We start from the raw sequence: 13,097 nt of genomic DNA on the forward strand, positions 1-13,097 counted from the left end.
AATTTTCACTCGAGGCGCCCCAGAGGGGGGGGCAGGTAAAAACCCTCCCTGCCCCAAGGGACCCAGCACAGGCAGCTAATCTCCACTACCCAACCGCCGCCATGCTCCTACCCATTTTCCATAATTACCACACTATATTTGATGGAGTTCAGACAGTAGGCAACAAATCATAGAGTAATATATATATATGTATATATATACATATATGTGTGTATATATATACATATATATATATATATATACTGAAAGGAGCGATAGCAGCTGGAAAGAGCAATAGTACAGCGGGTAGAACGCTTGCCTTGCACACGGCCAACCCGGGTTTGATTCCTCCGTTCCTCTTGGAGAGCCCAGCAAGCTACCGAGAGTATCTCACCCACATGGCAGAACCTGGCAAGCTACCCATGGCATATTAAATATGCCAAAAACAGTAACAAGTCTCACAATGGAGATATTACTGTTACCTGCTCAAGCAAATCCATGAGCAATGGGATGACAGTGATAAGTGAAGTACTTCAGACCAGAGCGATAGTACAGTAGGTAAAGCACAAAGCAGAGCTAGGTTCGATCCCAGCACCCTATACTCTCCCCAAGGCTACCAAGAGTGTTCCGTGAGGCTAGAACCAGGATTAAGGTCTGAGCACAGTTGGGTGTGGCCCAAAACAAAACAAACAATATGAATACACAGAAAGAAAAATAAAATAAAATTTAATATATTTATTTAACAAAGGAAATTGAGTAATCCATATTGAGAAACAGGATATTTCTGCACACCTAACAGTGATTTATAAATTGATTCAAATTCCGGGGTAAGCAGGGTTGGAGTGACAGTACAGCAGTTAGGGTATTTACTTAGCATGCGGCTCATCTGGCTTTGATCCCCAACATCCCATATGCTCTCCCAAGTATTCCCAGGAGTAATTCCTCAGGGCAGAGCCAGAAGTAACCCCTGAACATTGCTGGATGTGACCCCTACCCAAAACATACTGGGATAAGAGATAGTACAGAGACTAAGATAATTGTGTTGCATTCCATTCACCCTGGATTGAATCTGACAACAGTTATGGTCCTCTGAACACCACCATGGGTCACTACTGAGTTCCAAGCTAAGAACTTTTCTTATGTTTACATGCAAAAATAAATTTCATTTTGTAGTATGAAAAAATTCTGAGATAACAGAAAAACTAACAGTTCAATCATCTTCCAAGTTCCTTGTGCTTTCCCATTGTACCAAAGCTTCTGAATATGTAACATCCATAAATTAGTACCTCTAAATCCAGAAATTAAAGGTACTTGGAAAACACCAAGGCATAAAATTTAGAATCTAGGAGCAGGTAGGGCGTTTGCCTTACACACGTCTGACCCAGTTTCGATTCCTCCGTCCCTCTTGGAGAGCCTGACAAGCTATCGAGAATATCCCGCCCTCACAGCAGAGCCTGGCAAGCTACCCGTGGCATATTTGATATGCCAGAAACAGTAACAACAAGTCTCACGATGGAGACGTTACTGGTGCCCACTCGAGCAAACTGATAAACATGACAGCAATGCTACAGGATATAAAATAATTATAGCAGTACAACTGGCACTGTTATCCTTGATCATTGTCCCTTCTGCCATGTTCTAGAACTCCAAATTTCTAATGGGACACTGAATCTTTCAAGGTAAAGTTTATATTTTCAGGCCCCCAGTTGCCTAGGTTTTCTTCTACTGCTAAATTCTGGTTTATAGAGCAGAAGCATGTCAAGTGGCTGCATCTATAGACCTATTGACCTTACTTGAAGGTAACTGGCAGATATCCCTTACCTCTTTTTTCTTAGGGGGGTAACCCAGAAATGCCCAGGGGTTACTCCTGGCTCTGCAGAGCTAGCAGGACTTGAGGGACTCTATGATATGCCAGGAATCAAACCTGGGTCAGCCATGTGCAAGGTAAGCACTTACCCACGGTACTATCTCTCTGTTGCCCCTTTTAATTCCTCTCTATACTTCTGTTGCCTAACTGAAATTAAGAAATGATTGTTGGCTCTCCAGATGCCATCTTGACCTCATAGAACAAGCATCTATAGTTAATGTTCCATATGTTCCTAGCCCTGTACCACCATAATCTAGATTTCTTGCTTTTGGATTTTTATATGAAGGAAAATTAATATCTACCCTATTTAGCCACCGAGAATCTCCTGCCCTCGCGCCAGGCTGTCTTCACTGGGGTCCCCTTGGAGGGGGTGGGTTACGTTTCCCTCCCTGCCCTACGCAAAGCCCCAGCAGCTGAAGACCTCCGGAAACCAGCCATAGTCATGCTCAAGGCCACTCTCTACACACTCAGATGAGCCTCACACATGAAGGAACCGGTAGAAGAACCCAGGTATTCAGGACCCGGGGCTGAGATCTCCAAGCCTGCTCGGATCAAGACTGGGCCTCCTCCACCAAGATACCCAGTTTTCCAGGAGCTTGGGAGTCACACCTACAAACCACAAACTGCCCCCAGTGCCATATAATCTCATCAATGGCCAAGATCCAGAGACTATAAAACAAAGCACCTGGAAGAGAGCAATGCAGAATCTCGCATGGCAGAGCCTGGCAAGCTACCCGTGGCATATTTGATATGCCAAAAACAGCAACAACAATGGGCCTCATTCCCCTGACCCTGAATGTGACAGGGACAAATGGAGATGTTACTGGTGCCCGCTTGAACAAATCAATGAGCAGCGGGATGACAGTGATAATGATACAGTGTTTTAGCCACCATATTTCATTTTGAACAAATGTATTTGTTAATCATAGTTAATATTATACTAATATTATACATAATTAATATTATACTAATATTATACATAGTTAATATTATCCTAATATTATACATAGTTAATAATATATATAACTATATACTATATTAATATAGTATATGTTAATATACTATATTAATCATAGTTAATATTATACAATCATATGTATATATTTTAAGTAACATGAGTTTAACTTATATAACATCTCTTGGGATTCACCTGATTCGTATTTATGGAAAATGGATAGAAATCTTAAAGACATAAACAAGAAAACAATCTTAGGGCACGTCCTCAGACATGAATAATCTTAACATTTTGTTAATTATTATCATGTTTTCTTATGCCTACATGTGTTAAAATTAACTTTGTAGTAGTACTGTCATATTACCTGGGAGACAGTATACGACTAGAAGAGATTAGTTTTGTAGATTTTGGCCACCATTTATACTTTATCTACTTAGTATTCTTTTCCCAAGGGTCATATAAGATCATCCTATAACTTTAAGGTCGGTAGCAAATAATTGCCTTCCAGCTTTTGAATTACAATACTTGTCTTTCTCCTCTGGAAATATAATTTTGGCTCTTGTGGATATTAAAATGTATGAATTCATCTGCAAAAATAGGCTGAAACAAAAATAGGCAATCTTTCATTATCTAAGCTTATTATAGGATCTCTATAATCCATATGTTGATTCTAAAGATACTTTTCTACAGCCATATCCATACATAAATTTACACTGGCAAAATTTCCTTCTTCCTTCTATAGAGCTTAAAAATTCAAATGCAAACAGACCATCTCGAATTACCTTTCCTTGTGAGTGACATCCTCCATTAAGGTCTTAATTTACTGCCATCCCACATAGACCTAGTGTTCACAGAGTTTTCTGCTATGAATTTTAATACCTGGAGTGAAGAACACTGGAATAGAGTTTTGAGAAATTGCTTGTGCTGAGAAAGTTAGCCTCACATCAGTTTAAATATTATTTCTGAAAATTTCATTTTATAAGATTTACAGTGGAGAGGGAGATTTACACAAGCATTGACTGTAGACATGAACTCAAGAAGAAATAAGGCACGAGTCAGTATAATACCCACTGTCAAAGACCAGGGGTTTGTAACCTGAATTCAAGTATGGCCTTCCGGGGGAAAATGCCTTAGGATATCTCTCTTGGACTAAAGATGGAGCTAAAGATAGTAGCATGAAACAGAATTTCTGTGAAATAAATATATTTCACATTTTATGATAATTACATTTGTGAAAATGAGGAACAAAAGTCAGATTAAAAAATCTGTGAACTGTCTAGGTATTAAATTAACAGTTACTGGAGCAAAAGTTATAAGAAAAAGTGCTTTATCTTCATTTATAATGGAACAGAGAAGATAGAACTGATCTGTAAGAATTTATTATATGTTTGCCAGCAAAGAATGTACACTGTAGAAGAGCTAACATGTGAAGGGATTAGTGCTTCACCAGCAATAGCATTTTTGGATCATATTCATGCATGTATTAATTTTTTCACTTTTTAAATTCTTTCCCCCTTGCCTCAGTTCCTTCCCTTTTTAAGGAGGAGAAATGAGGAAATGTTCTTGATCATTACCCCAAAGGTTATTTGTCCTTTTCATCTTGTGCTTTTCCATAGACTACCAGGGCAAGTGTTCACATGTCTATAACTTTAGTTATACATTTTAGCTAAATCTATCTTTAGTGAAGGTAAACTTGAGGCGAAACTTTAGATGTTTGTAGTATTTCAGGACTATTCACAGAAAAAGTATTATAATAACTTGTCACCTTTTTTTATATGGATTTAAATACAATTCAGGCGTAGGCTGGGTAATACAGTAGGTAGGGTGCTTGCCTTGCGTATGGCCCTCCCAGGTTTGATCCTTGGCATCAGCTCAGTCTCCCAGTCCTGCCAGTAACACGGGTATAAGTACAACAAACAACTATGTGAGCACAACAACTGAGCATATGTGTGTGTCCCTGCCCCATCACAGGCCTTGCAACAAAATAACAGAGGGAAGGGGAGAAAATAAAGAGTAAAACCATTAGGACTTATTTTTGTCAAGTTGTAAAATAAAATGTATATAGATATACAAAATATATCTTATGTATATATGATCAAATATTCATTAAAATATGTCCACTGTTTAAATACTTAATATTTATTATTTCCTATTAATAATATATATCAGATAGAAACTGGTGTACATCAGTTATTTAACAATGTGTACATCAGTCATTAATACAAAAATTTCATCATAATATCTAAATTAATGAACATATTGAGTTTCTGACTTTTCAGTTATAATTTATTTTAAATTATTCCCCAAATCTAAAAATCAGTCTAATACAGCATGTAAACCCATCTAGTCTATGAATTTGATGCCTTTTAGCATACTCTTTGCCTCATAAATAAATTACAATTTTAGCCTCTCATATAATACATTATTAAACTTTAAGTAATGACTAATAACCTAAATTTATCAGTTTTTATAACCTCCCCAAAACTTAATTATATTAGTTACATTAATATTAATTACATTAGTTCCTATATCATTTTAATCTTGAATTAACTATCTTCAATAATCTTTTATGAGAAACATTCCATAATTTATCTTGGGTATTTTTATTATATTCTGAAAATTCATATTAACATGTCTCTCTAAGTTTTAAGGAAGTCAAACTTTTGACAGAATGGCAAATTTGGCTGACTGAGTGGACTGAGAAGATACTTTGTTAATTAATTTATATGGCAATTATTATACAGAAATTTGTGTTAATTCAGGTCATTTAAGAAGCACACACCAAGACAAGATTAAATACACAAGAAATGGTTGAAAAGATACTACAGCATGTAAGGTGTTTGTGTTGCACGTAGCCAATCTGAGTTCAACCTCTGGAGTCGCTGAGTAGAAAAAGAACCAGGAGTGGACATGAGAGTATAAGGCTGAGTGAAATGAGTCACAGGGAGAGGGACAGGGAATGATCACAGTCAGCAGGAGAGGGACAGGTATAGAATGACTGCATTCATTTGTGGGATATAAAAAGTATATATATAGTACAAGACTAATATCCAAGGTGAGGGCCAGGAGACTGGTCAATAGTTGGAAGCTTGTCACAATAGTGTGTGTGTGTGTGTGTGTGTGTGTGTGTGTGTGTGTGTAGGTGGGGGTGATGAGGTCAAAGGGCAGTTAGGATAGAGAAGGGACCAGCATGACAATCACTTTATCACTGTCATCCCGTTGTTTGTCGATTTACTCAAGCAGGCACCAGTAACATCTCTATTCCTCTCAGTCCTGAGATTTTAGCAGCCTCTCCTTACTCCTCTTTCCCAATGATTGGAGGCTCTTTCAGGGTCAGGGGAATGAGACCTATGGTTACTGTTTTTGACATATTGAATACGGCACAGTTAGCTTGCAGGGCTCTGCCCGTGTGGGCACGATACTCTCAGAAGCTTGCCGGGCTCTCCAAGAGGTATGTATATATCTCTTATTGTATTTGGGATATGAATACGCCATGGAGAGCTTGCCAGGCCCTCCCATGCGGGCACTAAACTCTCAGTAGCTCGTCAGGTTCTCCAAGAGGGAGAATTGGGCTATCAGGTGTCTTCCGATAGCTTGCTTTTTTTTTTAAATTTTTTTTTTTAAACCAAGCATGATATTATTGTCATGACAGATGGACATTATTGTCATGACATTATTGTCCATGACAGATGGAAATGATCATTTTGAACAGGAAATGAGTGTTGAAAGTAAGTAAAGAGATATACCTGAAAACCTTTCATTATCTATATTGCAAACCATAAGGCACAAAAGTAAAGAAAGAGAGAAAGAGAAAGGAGAGAGAGGGAGAGAAAGAAGGAGAGAGAGAGAGAGAGAGAGAGAGAGAGAGAGAGAAAGTCTGCCATAGAGGTAGGCTGGGGACACAGGGGAGGGAGAGATGGCACATTGGTTGTGACTGTGATGGCCCCAGAAACTTTTAGGCCTCCATTTCTGGGCCGGGGCGGCCCTTGAGTCCCCAATACTGCTAGGGAGGCTACTATATAAACAAACAAACAAGAAAAGCTTTACATAAGTTAGATTGTAATAATAGATTTTCAAATTAAAAACAAACTTTGGTCAATCCAAACTTTGGTCAATATTATTTCACAGAACACAGAAATTAATTCAAGAAGAATCAAGGAACTAAATATAAATGCAAGTACAAGGAAATGATTCCTACTCGACTTAGGGGAAGGTCAACTTTTCTTTAAAAGGACATTGAAAAGAGATACCAAAACAGGCACATGAAGTATCCTACCCCCCCCACTGCTGAATTTGACTGGCTAAAAAAAAAAAAAAAAAAAAAAAAACAGGCACATGGATGGGTGTGCCCCTTGCAATGAGTTCTTGGGAAGTAATAAGACCAAAATGGAATTCGAAGAGGCCCAAGACAGAAATTAGAGGTTTGCAATATGTCAACGAGTGCTACTATTTGGGGGTAAAAATGTTATTTTGTAAAAAAAAATAATAATAATAGCCCTTTGGACCCTGCTGCGGAGCGAGCATGATGGAAGAGCCCAAGGAAGCGCCCTTGGACTCCAAACAGCCCACTGAACTAATTCCGGCATGGGACCAGAGACCCCACGGTGCGCTGAAACAGTGGGAGCCAGGCATCCCCCAATTCTTTTAACCTCTCTCTCTCTCTCCACACCTCCCCCCTGAGCACAGCGCAGGATCCGCGGTTTTCCTGAGCGCAAAATGGAGACGCCGAGCCTCTCTCTAAGCTTCTCCATCTTATGAGCACCATAAAAGGGTAAAAGTTTGTAGTGATGTTATTTCTGGTTGTACTTTCCCTGGACTTTATACAGAAACCCAAAACCGACCTAATGTCATCTTAGCATCAGCAATATGTAATATGTCCCTTTTTAATGGGTCGGACTTTTGTGGGAGATCCTAACAAGAATAGTAAGTCTGTTGCTGAAATATTGAAGGCAATCAAAGTGGTAGCCATCTCTCTAGACTGAACTAAGCTATATCCCCACACCAGCTGAGAAGAAATATCCTTCTTTCTCGGGAAGAAACGCGGCGTGTCGTCAACTACAGTGTGATGTCCATTAAGCAAACAGACCTGGTGGCGTAGGAATGGGATATAAGGGGAAAAATTATGTACATGGAACAGTGGGACGCTGGTGGAATCTCGAGCCGGAGCCGATACCAGCGCAAGCCCTTCGGTTCCAGAAACTGCTTGCAGACACTCGACTAGTCTATCAACTAAGCCAGAGCCCCACGCCTGCCGATGATGGGAAATAACCATCCTTTTTGTTTTTTTTTCCCTTGTCAGGCAGCGTGGCGATTACCAAACAGGCGTGAACTCGGTGGCGCGGGGCAAGGGGGAAAAAGAAAAGTTATGTAACAAACAGCGGGACTTAATATCTCTATATTCTTAGCAGTGGAGAACTATCAAATGCCTCCTTCCTTGGCAATAGGACTGCTTTCCTTTTTTGGGGGATACCCCAGCAATGGTAGTGAGTTGTGTGTTGAAACATGGAATGTAATCGAGATAAGGCATAAACGAAGTGGAACTTATCATGTACAAGGGTGGGGACTGGGGAGGTGGGAGGGGGCGGCAGGTATACTGGGGGGGTTGGTGATGGGAGATGGGCACTGGTGAAGGGAAGGGTGTTTGAGAATTGTATAACCGACATAATCCTGAGAACTATGTAACCCTCCACATGGTGATTCAATAAAATTATTATTAAAAAATAATAATAATAATAATTTTTAATTTTAAAAATTAGCCTTAAATGAGAGCCACCCCCTAAGACTTCCACCCAGAGGTAGGAACTTTGCAATATTGTGGCTCATAGGCGATCATGGGGTGGGGGCATTACCGGCACACCCTCCGCCCAGATAAGATCCGGAGCTGCTGCTCACGAAACAGACCCTCTGCTCCTAAAGACTATGATCCAAGAGGTCTTCTAACCCTTTTTGGCACCCAGAGCGGCTTCTTACAGAAATGCATCTAGACTGTGAACTGAACTAAAATGTCAGAAATCCAAAAATGAAGAGCTCAGAGAATCTTCATTCTCAGCAATGAAAAGAAATTATTAAATGATGCCTTTTCAGCAAGCCTGATTGTTGGGAGAAAATTCCAAACAATAATAGTGAGTTCTCTATTGAAATATTGAATGTATTCAAAGTATAGAGAGATAATATGAAGATCATTAGCTACTTAGGTCGGGGCTGGGTGGGAGGGAGTATATTGGGGTTCTTGGTGGTGGAACATGTACACTGGTGAAGGGATGGGGGTTCAATCACTATATGACTGAGACTTAAACCTGAAAGCTTTTTTTTTTCACGGTGATTCAATATAATTAAATTAATTTTTTAAAAAAAATTAGCCTTAAAGCCGCTAGAGCACTGTGGCCAGATCCACTTTGTGCACACAGAAACTGAGGTCTGATAAGACTAACTGGTGCTGGCACAGGTCCAGGGAAAGCCTGGCCCCCTTCCACCACCTCCAAAGAGAAGCTCCAGCAAGAACAAATGGTTCAGAGCTAGGAGTAAGCAGGAGCATCACCAGGTGTGGCTGTGGGGGGCGGGAGGGGCGGGAACCCAGCAACTATTAAATATTTTCTTAAAATAGCAATAATTTTCTAAACTAATAAGCAAAATATATCACTGATATAAAACAGAAATCTCTTCTGCTTAGCAAGTAAGAATAGTTTATTCAAAGGAACTTAAAAAGTAATTTTTTCAATGCAAGGGTGCTTTCCTAACTACTTGCTGTGTATAATAGAAATTAAGTCATTTCTTACTGGGAGAGTAATGCCTGTTATTTTTATTTATAACAATGTAAAACATGTAAATACAACAGAGCTATGGAAACATATAATGACAATATTCTAATAACTGACATTTATGAGACTTGCACATTGTTGGAGAATAGGAGTCCAAGCCATTTATGACCATATACAATTCATTGCTGTAGAGCCAAATCAGTCTCCTGAAGTTTGAGCGAATTACAAGCTTTATAAATTAGAAAAGAAAGAATTAGAGATTTTCTATCTTCCTATAATTGCCCAGCTGCCTCTAATTTGGAAAAGATAAATGCAGGTTAGGAAGACCACTGGAAGCTGACAAACACAAGAATTAGGAAGAAGCCATGCTGAGTGGGAGGAGAGAGACCAAGGAAACCATTTGCAGATTAAATGCCTGCAAATTAAGAAAAGTTTGGGGACTTTTAAACTTTTTCTTGGCTTTTTGGGTCACAGCGGGCCATGCTCAGGGGTTCGTCCTGGTTCTGCACTCAGGAATGACTCCTGGCTATGCCAGGGCAAGACAAAAACCCGGCCCTCTGTACTAGCTATACTAAGTCTCTGGCTCAGTTTTTTTTTTTTTGGGGGGGGGGTTATTTATTTTTTTTTTCTGGAGAAAGTGCAAAAGAAAGATCATAATAACATCTGGAACCTTGTAAAAGCTTCAGAGTTAAAAAGTATCAATAGTGGCAATTTACGTTGATACTCCTGGAAATTTTGCATCCATAAAGCAGAGTTTTAAGAAGATTGGAAGGTAAAAGATATCTGTCCAGTGAAACTAGGAATCAGTGGCTGTTGAACAAGTCCCCATAGTGTCACACCATCCCTCTACAGCGAATCCACTGTGAACAGGAAAGAAATTTCATGTGAACTTTGTTGCGAAAAGAATCCGAGAAATAATATTTGGCTGGAGAAATAGTACTGCAGACAGGGCATTTCCTTGCACGTGTCTGACCTGAGTTCAATCCCTCGCACTCCATGTGGTTTCTGAGCATGACAGGAATTATCCCTGAGAACAGAGCCAGGAGCAAGCCCTGAGTCCAACTCAAAAACAGAGAGAGAGAGAGAGAGAGAGAGAGAGAGAGAAAGAGAGAGAGAGAGAGAGAGAGAGAGATTGGTTTATGCAAAACTTCCTGTATTCCTCACTCCAGATCACTTGCATCAGCAATGATTAAAAGTTCCTGAATTCAGTTTGATATGCTGTTAATTATGTTTTGACCTGATACACAAAGGTCAGTCATTTATAATCTGAAAACAATAACTCTTAGCAGGCACTAGTTGAAGCTGTAAATTTCATAATGAATGTGGGAAAAAATTCAAACTCAATGAATATTTTATGTCTTACAGCAATCAGTTGTCCACAAAACACTGTGAAGAGTAGATGTTGACTTGGCATGATCACAAACTGTAGTTGAGAAGTTCGTAGTCTGTGATATATTGCTTTTTGCTAATTACATAAATATATGACATTTATGGGGACTGTCATAAAGTTATTTTATCCTGAATCATTTAAACTGAAAATTAGGTATAAATTTTTAAATTACATTTACTGATCATTTTAAATTTTTATTTATTTATTTTGCAATGCCAAGGATTAATGGTAAGCTGCATACCTCGTGCAAGTTATGCACTTCACTGGAACCCCACAGTAGCCCTCATTGTTGTTGTTTTTTTCTATTTTATGTCTATTAGATATGTTGTATATTATACAAAATGTTATCTGCAATACATAAGTTTTAATTGGTAATACAATTATATGAATTCTCTCCAAGTCAAGAGCATCCAGTTACTTCTGGTTTTCAGTTCGAATATTTTAGATTATTAAAAGTCACCAGTGTAGATGGCCACTCAAAACCCCTATTGCAAACCACAACATCCAATTGGAGAGAGAGAACAAAAGGGAATACCCTGCCACAGAGGCAGGGTGGGGTGGGGGGAGATGGGATTGGGGGGTGGGAGGGATACTGGGTTTATTGGTGGTGGAGAATGGGCACTGGTGAAGGGATGGGTTCTCGAACATTGTATGAGGGAAACATGAGCACGAAAATGTATAAATCTGTAACTATACCCTCACGGTGATTCACTAATTAAAAAATAAATTAATTTTTTAAAAAAGTCACCAGTGTAGGGGCTGGAGTCATAGCACAGAGGGTAGGGTGTTTGCCTTGCATGTGGCCAACCCGGGTTCTATTTCCAGAATCCCAATAGTCCCCTGAGCACTGTCAGGAGTGATTCCTTAGTGCAAAGAAAGAAGTAACCCCTGAGCATCGCTGGGTATGACCCAAAGCGAAAAAAAAAAGTCACTAGCGTGCTCTAACAAGCAACTGAAAAACTAACTTCTTAGATTCAATTGAGAATGAGGTTATGGGGCAAACCACTGCCATAAAAATTGAAAATAATATATAATCATTTCACATATATGCATATACATATGTATACATACATACACACAAACACACACACATGACACCTGAAATGTTCCCCTATGCGAGAATTTTCAGTGATTTCCATGGCAATGCTATGTGGACCCGTAATAGTGGCCAAAATAGGCACAGCCCCTTCTCTAATTCAGACCATTTATAGATTGATCCCAACAACCTAATTCTTGACGAATGTTTTCCAGAGAAGTAAAATCCTGACATTTCAAAATCATTGAAGTATTCCACTTTTGAGTCCAATTTTTAAGTTAAGGCATTTCCAACTCTGTGTCTCCAGTCAATGTACCAAATCCTGAATTTGAGGCAAAAACATAAATTTGATTTGTACAATTTTCTATTTAGTCCTTTATAGCCTAATACCTTCAAAATAAATATATACATAATCTCCAGAATCTTGATGCCTTATTCTTCTTCACCTTTACCTTAATATGAGATCTAATCAGTGCATATTTAATTAATACAATGCTACAAGCCTTATAGTTGGATTTCATGTTTAATTCTGTCACACCTGCCCTGTATATACAAGAAACAAATTTTCTTAGAGTTGCCATAAGTTTTGTTAAATTCCTTCTGGGTTTTGTGCTGTATATTCAATGTTTTCAATTTATCCTTTTCTTTATAAATTCTCTCTAGTGTAAGAAACGCTCATCCTATGCCATCTTTGTCATGAAAGTGACTGTGCCATTTGATCTCCTTATTTTTTGTCCCCCATCTGTGCCTCATTATATGTACTATTTTTGATAGTTTGGATAATTATACAGTCACATGTTGCATATTACCACTGTCCCATTTCCCTTTGCCAAGTAATTTATTCATATGCTCTTTAAATATTTGAGTAGCTCCAGCTGAGAGTTCCATTATAAAGAGTCTTTACTGGAACCATCCTGGTACTTAAAACTGCTTTCCTCGGGGTTTTGTAGAAACCTGTCAGCACACTTGAACTGATTAATTTTAAAAGTACTTAATGAAAGGATTGTTGAAAGAAAGGAGTGGAAGTGTTGAAGGAAATGAAAAAAATGAGGCATCTAAAACTTAGCTACGAAAAAACCCAAAACAAACAAAATTCTATCACCCAAAAACTA

The sequence above is a fragment of the Sorex araneus genome, chromosome 1 (genome assembly GCF_027595985.1).
Source record: "Sorex araneus isolate mSorAra2 chromosome 1, mSorAra2.pri, whole genome shotgun sequence".
Classification (NCBI taxonomy): domain Eukaryota; kingdom Metazoa; phylum Chordata; class Mammalia; order Eulipotyphla; family Soricidae; genus Sorex; species Sorex araneus.